We start from the raw sequence: 11,541 nt of genomic DNA, 5'->3' as shown, positions 1-11,541 counted from the left end.
AAAAAAAAAAGAGAATAGGAGGAAGACCCTCCCCCCAGGCAATTGAAGCAACACCAAAAATACATTACAGGGATCTGATCAAACTAAAAAGCCTCTGTATAGCCAAGAACACAGTAAGAAAAGCAAACAGACAGCCCTCAGGTGGGAGAGGATATTTGCAGGTTATGCTTCTGAAAACGTTTTGATGACCAGAATCCACAGAGAACTCAAACTTATTAATGAGAAAAGAACAAGTAATCCCATTTCATTGTGGGCAAGGGACTTGAACAGAAGCTTCTCTGAAGAAGACAGGCACATGGCCTATAGAGACATGAAAAAATGCTCATCATCTTTAATCATCAGAGAAATGCAAATCAAAACCACTTTGAGATACCATCTAATTCCTGTAAGAGTGGCTCACATGACAAAATCCCAAAACTACAAATGTTGGCGTGGATGTGGAGAAAAGGTAACACGTCTGCACTGCTGGTGGGAGTGCAAGCTCATACGTCCTTTCTGGAAAGAAATCTGGAGAATACTCAGGATCTAAAAGTAGACCTGCCATTTGATCCTGCAATACCTCTACTAGGTATGTATTCAAAAGAGCAAAAATCACTTCATAGCAAAGATATTTGCACCAGATTGTTCATTGCAGCTCCATTCATAATAGCCAAGTCATAGAAGAAGCCCATTGACCCATGAATGGATTAATAAATTGTGGTATATGTACAGCATGGAATATTATGCAACCTTAAAAAAGATGGAGACTTTACCTCTTTTATGTTTACATGGATGGAGCTGGAACATATCCTTCTTAGTAAAGTATCTCAAGAATGGAAAAAAAAATATCCCATGTACTCAGTACTATTATGAGGATGAGAAAAAATATTTTCATGTATATTTAATCATTTAAGAGTAAATTACTAGTAAATTACTATTGGCTCAACTGACAAAAATAATTTAAGAGTTTTGATAAAGATTCTACTTTTTCTAGGAAAATATGAATTGATCCATCCTTTTTCATGTTTAAGTAGCAAATTATAATATGAAGAAAATATAAGAGGTCAGTGGAAAATTAGAGGGAGATGATGTAGGAGAGGAGTTATCATTATCTTCTGGGAGGGTAATCCATCGCAGGACTAGGAGAGGAGTGGCTTCTTTATTAGCTGTGGTCAGAACTTTCTGGGTGCCATGTGGGCCAGGAGTGGAGGGAGAAGCCCAGGCTGGAAGCTGCTGCAGTGAGACAGGTAAAAACGGTAGTGACTGGTGTTCAGGTTTTACAAGTTTAAAAGGGAAGACATAAAAATAAAGTATTTACCAAAAAACCTCCTGCTCACAGTATTTGGTAAAAGGGACATGATGAAATCTATCGGTCACTCAGTGTTAGTAATAAAAAGTTTTCCCATACATTTATAAAATAAGAGAACAGAAACTCTACCATTATAATTATTAGATTTTAGAATTTATAAGTTCGGATGTTAAATTTGGACTCTTACTCTTTATAAATAATACTTTTATAAATTTGTGAAAATAGTGATATATTATTAATTAGTTAGGAAAAAAGACCCATTATTCTGAATTGTCTTTCATCAGAGCTACTGTTTAGGTATAAAGTGTTGGATGAAAACATTTGACACAATTAAATAGAAGAATCATAAGTTAAATGATTCTCAAGAAATTATCATAATGTTTGGGCATTGTTTTATAAATTATTTAACACTATGTCATGTTCCAGAAGAAGATATAGGGTAAAAATATAAATAAATCTGAAAAATATGCATCTAATTTATGGTCTTAGCAATAGCTTGGCTTAAAAAAAAATAAAAAACTTCAGAGTCTTCACATCCATAGCTCAGTGGCTAGGGCTCCAGCCACATGCATAGAAGCTGGTGGGTTCGAGGTTGGCCCAGGCCTGTTAAACAATAATGACAACTGCAACAACAACAACAAAATAGCTGGATGTTGTGGTGAGTGCCTATAGTCCCAGCTACTTGAGAGGCTGAGGCAAGAGAATCACTGATCCAAGAGGTTGAGGTTGCTGCGAGCTGTGATGCTACAGCACTTTACAGAGGGTGACATAGTGAGACTGTCTCAAAACAAACACACGCAGAAAAAAAATTTACATATGTGACATAAAATTATATTTGGAGTTCATTATTTGCAAATATTATTATTTATTTGCAATAAAACATTGTTAATTTTATGTAACAATATGTGACATAAAATTATATTTGGAGTTCGCTATTTGCAAATATTCGCCGCTGTTGATGTCTCCCTGCATGTATGTGCACATCTGCAGTGTGTGCGTGTGTGTCTGCATTTATGGGTGCGTGTCTGCAGCAGCGGCAGTTGCACTTCAATCAGACATTGACCATAATTTATTGAGTACACTTTTGTAATGTCTGACTCATTATCAGCGCTAATCATCCCTGGGGCTTTATTAACTCTTCCCAAAAGTAAAAGAAACTTAGTTGATAAAATTGATCATATTCTAAATAAATATTTGTTGTGGTGAATTGAATTGAGTTTAATATATATAAAAAAAAATGTAACCATGTCATTTAGTTTCAGGGGAAAATGTAACAAGCTCTCACATTCCACCTATTTGTCTTAGTATCAGGAGAATTAAGAAATACTAGTCAAGTAATTCTGATTTCTCAGATGTTTACATCTAAGTCCTTAGAACTTATTAGAATGAATAAAACTTCAAAATAATTTATCAGTTAATGTTCCCAGAATCTCAAACTTTATTGAGACTCTTATGTGTAAAGATAAAATTTCTCAAGCTGAAAGTTACTTTAAGTTTATAAATCTCATTAGCCCCAGTCTATGATAAACTTTGATTTATTTTAAATAAGAAATATTTTATGAATGACAGAACCATGTATGTCTTTGTGTTTTTTTTTTTTTGACAAATCTTCTGGACTTACACTTATATGTATTAATATTTATTTTATTAAATGGTAAGTAAATGCACATAATTTATATAAATTTAATTGTTCAGAAATTACTAGGAAGAATACTAAAGGCAATTTTTTTATCATTAAAATCAGTGTTTTTTCACAGACTTAAAACATTAACAATGTCAAGTGAGAGTTTATGCAGGTACTGGGAGAATAGCATAGTTACCATACGTAATTGATTCAAGATTTAGGCTGATTATACTTTTGCTAGTTTTAATCAGACATCTAATGAGTAAGATTAGTGGAAAATATTCTCTATAGGATGCGTGAAAATTTTTTCTTTGTTACAGTGAGTCTATTATTTATGGTGCATAATTTCATGATTGGGAAAAGAATAATAAACCAACGTTTTCATGAAGGGTACACTAGCATAAAAACCTTTACATAGCCTATCTAATTTTTATCAATTTGTTCTAAAGAAACACTTTCAGAACACCCACCCATATTGTGTGAACATAAACATGGCAGACATGTTGTATGTGTGTGTGAACCAGGGCCATTTGCTTGGTTGGACCCTCAGATGCCTGTGAGCACTGCCAAGGGGCCAGGGCGCTACATGGAGTGTTCTGTACATCTCAGGTCTCAAGACGGCTTGTGGGCAGAAGCTGCTGCTGACTTTACTCTTTGCAGAGGAGAGATATGAAAGCCTTTCAGCTCTGTTGCCCTTCATGACTTCCTTATTCGTCCCCTCTTGTGACTGACAGAGGATCAGACTCCACACTGCTTATTGATAGACTCTAAATTTAAGCTTCTTTAGAAAAAATACACTACAAAAATATTTTATCACGGGTTAGGCTGTGTTTTTCTTTGTCAATTCAAATATGTTGCAATTCCCCTTAAAGAAATTATAAATAGATTTGAGCATTCAATCTCTCTGATTACCAAGTACTATACATTATTTAAGTTTAAAATAATGTGTTTGTGAGCTGGATCTTTATAGAGTGAATAATCATCTAGTTAATAAAAGGGAAAGGGAAAGGCAAGGTCAAATAAAGGGTAATATATGCACAGGTATAATGATTTAACAATAAATACACTGTAATATAAATAAAAATTAAATGCATGTGTAAGCGTATTTGTGAATAGATGGGATTTATCAGAAAGTATGAGCTGAGCCAACCATGTTTATTCATTAATTACTTGCTGTTCCTGACATAGATGGATGGATGGATGGATAATCATAAGTAATCCTAGAATAGCTGTCAGTAATACTTATCAACAACTACTAGCATATCATCAGAAGGAATTTCCTTAAGTGACCTTGTTTGTGATGTCGGGTCGTAATCAGCTTCATTCCCATAGTAGCCCAGATCTGCCTGACCCCAAAACATCTATAATAGCTTAACCATATCCATCATCCACCCTGTTCATACCTAGCTAACAGCCTAACAATAAGTTATGAAAAAAAGAGCTGGATATTGATATAACTCATTAAATATCATTTAGTTTTTTTATACTTAAGCATATAAAATAAATAGGACATTTCATTTCTATTGTAAGAAACATTTTTTTCCAATTTTTAGTATTTCTGAAAGTAAGTTATAATGTAAAGCATCCTACTATAATAGTTAGCAGTGTTGATTCTCCCCCACTCCAACCCCCCATTTTTAAGTGGTGCATCACATATGGAGCAGCATTGAGAGGAGACAGTGAAGAAGCAAGTGTAGAAGTGGGAAGAACCATAAAAGGGGTTACTGGAATAATCCCAGGGAGAGATGATTATAATTTGGAACAGATGGTGATACATTTTCACTTTCTATTTGTATTTGGAAACTACCATTTGTAAATACAATCAATCCTCATTGTTCTCAAAATCCATATTTACCAATTTATTTACTCACTGAAATCTATTTGTAACCCCAAGAGTAATATTCATGGTGCTTTCATGGCCATTCATGGAAAAGTGCAGAGCCAGGAAAAATTAGATTTGACCAACATGCACATTCCCAGTTGAGGGCAAATAAGTCCAGTTCTCTGTTTCTATGTTTCACTTTTTCATATTGCAAACAACTCTTTTCATGGTCCATCTAGTACCACGGTTTTTGCATTTTTATGCTTTGTGATTGTGATTTTGCTATTTAAAACAACCTCCAGGCATGGTGCTGAAGTGTTGTTAATGCTCCCAAGTGCAAGAAGGCTCTGATGGGCCTTGTGGAAAAAATACCTGTGTTAGATAAACTTTGTTCAAGCATAAGTTATAGTGCAGTTTTCTGTAAGTTCATTGTTAATGAATCAACCATGTATGAGGTCAGTTAAGTTTGCGAACACATGCTAGAAAAAGTGCTGCATTGTCAAATATGGCTATGATCACCCTCAAAAATTACTCCTTTTAGGAAGCTGTGCACTGACTCCAACACCTACTCCACTCTTTAAAGCAATTTTTTCTTGGAATTATTATAAGAACTGTCATCATATGGCACCAAAACAAGCAATAATAATGAATGCATGCAGAAAGAAAATGCCACATATCCACAGGAACACAGTTGTGGACTCTGATATACCAAGGTTATGAGCCCTTATCAATTTGTTTGAATAGTGCTGCCAGTGTAAGTGCAGGGTGGAAGTTCACCAATATAATTGTCTGACATTATACGACAACAGCTCTGATGGTCATTTCAGAGAAAGAGTTCCAAATTGCTTTGAAGGTTGAACTAGTCACTGGCATTAGTGCATAGCTTCCCAAGGGGTGTACTTCAAAGGTGACCTTAGTGATATATGGCAATGACATATGTAGCACTTTTTCTAGGATGAGGGCACAAATGTAATTGTCAGACCTTTAAATAGCAGCACACATAAAACAATGTTATATATTGATAAATTAACAAAAATGTTGTGATCAGAGGCTTATAGAAAACTAACACGATAGTCTCCTACAAGCAATGGTTTAATTTTTGGTAATGCAGTGTTTTTGATATTTTTCTAGAACGTATTGCTCTCAAATACAAGGGTTGACTATGTTCTCTCTTATTAGATAGTACAAGAATAAGAAAAGGAAAATAATTACTTAAATGTTTTTGGATTAATGAGATGAAAAGGAAAAGAATTACTCCAATGTTTTTGGACTGGTGAAATGATGATGTTGTCATCCATGGTTATAGAAAATTATGCAGATTAAACTTTTCTCCAGATAAAGAGGAGGAGTTTAGTTTTCGTCCTGTTGATGCAGGGGTCCTCAAACTTTTTAAACAGGGGGCCAGTTCACTGCCCCTCAGACTGTTGGAGGGCTGGACTGCTGGTCCTAGGACAAGTTGCCTGCTAAGCAGGCAGAGGTGGCAAAAACACCCAGCGGGCCAGATAAATGTCCTAGGGGGGCCACATGTGGCCCAGGGGCCATAGTTTGAGGACCCCTGAGAGATATCTACCCTATGATCAACAGGCATCCAGGATAAAGATTACATAGCTGAAGTTATAAACTGCAGTTTCATCATCATATAAAATTTATTTCAACCATTGAATCCTGGTAAAATAACCAAAGAGTGTTTACAATTCAATGAGAGTCACAGATTGTTTTGGGGACACATAACTTATGTTTTGTGACATTAGTCAGAATGAAGACGAGAAATAATCAAAAGATAGCTAAATGGAAAAATCAGGTAGAAAGAATGAAAACAGAGAAGTTAACATGCTGAAAATCAAGTTAAAAAATGTTCAGGAGTGGGGTGGCATCTGTGCTCAGTGGGTAGGGTGCCAGCCCCATATACTGAGGGTGGCGGTTCAACCTGGCCCCGGCCAAACTGCAACAAAAAATAACCAGGCACTGTGGTGGGTACCTGTAGTCCCAGCTGCTCTGGAGGCTGAGGCAGGAGATTTTCCTTAGCCCAGGAGTTTGAGGTTGCTGTGAGCTGTGAGGCCACCTAGGAGGGTGATAAGGTAAGATTCTGCCTCTAAAAAAAAAAAAAAAAAAAGTGCGGGTATGTGTTTGGGTGTGTTTATGGAGCACAAAGATATAAGCCGCTGTTATAAATTAAATGAAGAAAAATGATGACCTAAAATGAATTATGTGATTTAGCAACTTTAAAGCCATTGCTAATCTAGCATACCCGGATTGAAATGTATTAAAGAGAGAATGGAAGAAAAGAAATTAGAGATAACTCTTGAGAATTTTACTATGAAAAAAGAGGGAAAGAACATAGCTAAGGAGTAAAAGGGGTCATAGAAGAATCTTTTGGGTAAATTATTTATAGGACAGGTAATATAATATATTTGCATGCTGATGTAAAACATTCAATGGTGTCACAGAAAACAAAAAGCCAGCTTTAAAAGAAATAAAGAGAGGTTTTCTGAAACTCTTTAAATAAATAAGGATCAGATTTAGTGTATATGAGGATGGACTGAATTTCGATAGAAGCATCATAGTTATCAGTGAGAACATGCAAAAATATGGTTAGTGATCATAACGAGGGTCATGGATATATATTTAAAATTATAAATATAGAATTTATTTATTTATTTTTTTGAGACACAGTCTCACTTTCTTGCCCTTGGGGCAGTGCCATGCATCAGAGCGCACAGCAACCTCAAACTCCTGGGCTTAAGTGATCCTCTTGCCTCAGCCTCCCAAGTAGCTGGGACTATAACCAACCACCACAACCCCTGGCTATTTTTTGAGATGGCATCTCACTCTTTCTCAGATCTTGTCTCAAACTCCTGAGCTCAAGCAATCCACCCACCATGGCCTCCCAGAATGCTAGGATTACAGTGAAAGCCACCATGTCTAGCCTTAATTTAAATTTAAATGTTTGAATTTATGCATCCCTCCACCAATATTCAATGATATACATGCCAATTTGGAGTGTAGAGTCTTGGATCTAACTAGGGTTGTGATTTTGCCAAGATACAGTAATGGTTTTAACAAAAGACAGAAAATGAGTATGCAAAGGAGTAATTATGACAGAACTGAGCATCATACCCTATGTACTTTGAAAAAAGATGGTATAAACCTTATAACTTGTTGGGAATGCGAACTCAAGGCAGGAGAATATATGGGAGAAAGCAGATAATGAATTTGAGAAAATGGGATAGGGAATTTGAGTTTTCTGCAACTCTCTGAGCGTGCACAGCCAGTTAAAGGATCACTATAACTCAGAAAAGTATTTACATGTAAGAAAGCAGAATTGTACTCCTGTCTCTTGATTCTTAGTGGTTAATTCTGTCCCAGGAAGTAAGTACACAATCCTGCAATTCTGAGTCGTGTTACCTGGACTTTCTGGTGGCCACTGGGGAAACTTGTTCCCCAAAAGCACAGAGCTGGAAGTGCAGGAAGGAATCTTATCATTTCTGCCTTGGTTTGTCTGGGTTGCACAAGGTCCTGGATCTACTTAACTGTGTGATGTTTTGTGCAACACAGTCCATGCTGAACCGGTACCTTAATAGCAAAAGAGGTGAAGATTGGAATAAATCCCTGCATCTTCGATAGCTTTTATTTTATTTAAGTATTTAAACAGAATATATTATATTTCGTCAATTCAAATGATTAGGAAATAGAAAAACATAAATATGTCGTTACCAGTAGATAACTTAAAATTGCCAACCAAAATCCCAACCTTGGATGGGACATATATTAATTTAAATAAAGTATTTTTAAGAAGTTAATAAGTCTGTGGAGCTAAAATGAATTCAGAAGTAGCCTTGGTTTAGATGACATTTATAATTGTCCATGGAATACCCTGGCCCTGACATTACTTTGCTTTATCTTCCGTCTTAAGACTGTAGATGTTCTTGGCTATCCTGTACATATAAAATGTAAAACGAAAAGAAACAGTAAAACAAAGCAAAATCCCAAAATAAAAAATGTACAAAAGAAAAATTAGAAATAGAAATAAGAACTATTCAGAAACTAGATAGTTCTTGCATTTAAAGGAATGCAAATTAAAACAGATAGCATTTTTGCTCTACCCCCAAATTTGCAAATACAAGCTTTATAATAACTGCTTTAATTTATATAAAGTCTGCTAAAAATTCACCCAAGTTTTACAATGAAAATTTCATAATACACAATACAAAACTAAAGTTGCTTTTAAGAAAAATTTGACCACATATCAAACATAGTTCACAAGAGATTATTTCTTGCATTTTTCATTTAAAAAATAAGATAACAAAATCCCAGATTGTCCAATAATATCCTGTTGTGTTGTCAAAGAACAGGAATTGAAGAAAATACTAAAAGCACGTTTAATTGACACTGTGAAGGCAATTCAAATGTGATACTTGAGTAAGCAGTTGAAACTCAAATAGAATTAAGTGGGGAAATATGTCAAAATTTCTCTCAGATTTTTGAGAGGAAAAGGTAACAAGAAGACAGATTGACTAGGGATTTAAGATGTATGTATAACCACTGAGAAATCCATGAAAAGGATCAAACGTAGGCATAAGGAGGGAATTAGCCAGATGAATAGCAAAAATGCACGAGCTTTTCTCTCTTTCTGTCTTGTTAGGCCACCGACAATGACCCTGGAGCAGGCGTCTTCAGTGCAAGCGTGAAGTCGCTGATGAGATCTAATTTATGTTTGAGAAAATTGCAAACTTTCCTGCCAAGATGTGCTCAGACACAGTTTCTTTTGCTCTGAATGCTTTGAGATTTAATAAATATACTTCATGTGGAAGGAAGAGAGGACTCGATATTTAACCATCATTCAGTTCAATTTGAAATAAGTGATTCTGTTGTTATTTCAAATAAACAATAATGATATTTTGTTAGATGATACTTTTAATAGAGTAATGATACTTTTAATAGAGAACATTTGGAACATTGCAGTTTTTATTCAAAGTGATGATTTCCCATATCAAACAATTAACAACAAATTCTAATACAAAAAAATATTCCCTTGAGAAGAAACTAACGAAAAATACTAGATTAGGTCAACACAACATACTATTTTTAAAGAATTGGGAATATACAAGTGTTCTATCAGTGAATAATATCATGATTTTAACCTTAATATAAATAGTTTACGGCATTAAATTTGCTAGTGTTAATGCCATAACAATGTAGAAATTCCATGTTAATATTAATCTTCTATTTTAATTTGCAGTAGACCAAGTGAAGGATGTATGTGTATGGTTATCTCCTTACTTAATAAGCATAAGTATTCAAAATTAAGTAGCAATAAAACATTGATTTATTTCTCAATATTGATTTGCTAGACATTTTTGTGTTCTTCAGATTGATTTACATGTAAATATTCATTAAATAGCTAATGAATATGTTTATGTATTTGGAAGGGTATAAACATATAACTTTGCAAACTCTGATATTTGATGCTATGTGATAATTGAATGAAGCTCATATTTGTTGGTTATTTTGGAAGATTCCATGTGACATTGACTGTGATAAGAGTGTATATTATCATTTATGTTGCAAAATATACTCTACAGCTTAAGATAGGGATTGCTCTCCCAATTCTTTAGGCTGTGATGTGTGTTTGACTGTGAAAAATGGACCTTCTCTTTTCCTTCTTTGCTTAAGACATTGTTTAAAGCATCAACATCAACTATAAAAATTGGCTGTTAGAGGCTTTTTCAATTTTACGGATTCTGAGATTTTGTGTGACTTTCAAAAAGAAGAGAGGAGTGATACCTCTAATATTGTATAGTGAGTTTTCCAATACCTTGAAAAAGGAAAAATGAAGTGTTGAATTTGCTTTAAGAAAGTGAGAGAATTAATAGTCGTTCTAAATTTGAATTTTTGCATTGGTGTACCTGCCCATTACATGGCCGGGTTTGGTTCATATTAAATTATCCCCTACACGTTTTGTCAAGTGAAATGTTTCCACTTTATTTTCTTGTGTTCCCATGTCACTATTTCATCATTTTATTTTTAAATCCTGGTGTCCTGAGTAAAGAACGGCTTTGTACTGACCCTCTCCATATCAAAATCTCTCCACCCACCTCTACCTTGCAACATAATACTTTCAAACATTAGGAAATTTACTTCATTTTCTTTTTTGTTTTTAAATGCAGTATTTTTTTTTTTTAATTTCAGAATATCACAGGTATACAAACATTTTGGTTACATGAACTGCTTTTTTACCGTTTGAGTCAAACTTATAAGTAAACCCATCACCCAGGCAGTGTGTATTGCACCTGTTAGGTGTACACTTACCTTTCCCCTTCTGCCCCTCACCCCCACTTGGTTTCTGCTGTGCCCATTGGTGTTGGACAATTGGCCCCACTTTAGTAGTGGGTACATGTGCTACTTATTTTTCCTTTCTAATGATACTTCACTTATAAGAACTGTCTCCAGTTCTATCAAGGTGTTATGAAAAGCATTAGTTAACTGTCTTTTTTTACTGTGCATAGTACTCCATAGTAGACCTATATAGCACATTTTATTAATCCACTCGTGTATTGTTGGGCACTGGGTTGATTCTACGTCTTTGTGATTGTGAATTGTTATACAATAAACATTCAAGTGCAAGTTTCTTTTTTATCAAATGATTTTTTGGGGGCTTTTTTTTTTCTGAACTTTGGGTAAATCCTCAGTAGTGGGATTGCAGAATCAAATGGTAGATCTACTTTTAGGTTTTTCCAAAGAGTTTGTAGTAGTTTACAATCCTGCCAACAGCATATAAGAATTCCTTTCTCTGCACATCCACACCAG

Source organism: Otolemur garnettii, unplaced genomic scaffold (genome assembly GCF_000181295.1).
Source record: "Otolemur garnettii isolate 467f Iridium unplaced genomic scaffold, OtoGar3 scaffold00169, whole genome shotgun sequence".
Classification (NCBI taxonomy): Eukaryota; Metazoa; Chordata; class Mammalia; order Primates; family Galagidae; genus Otolemur; species Otolemur garnettii.
This window is presented reverse-complemented; position numbering follows the sequence as displayed.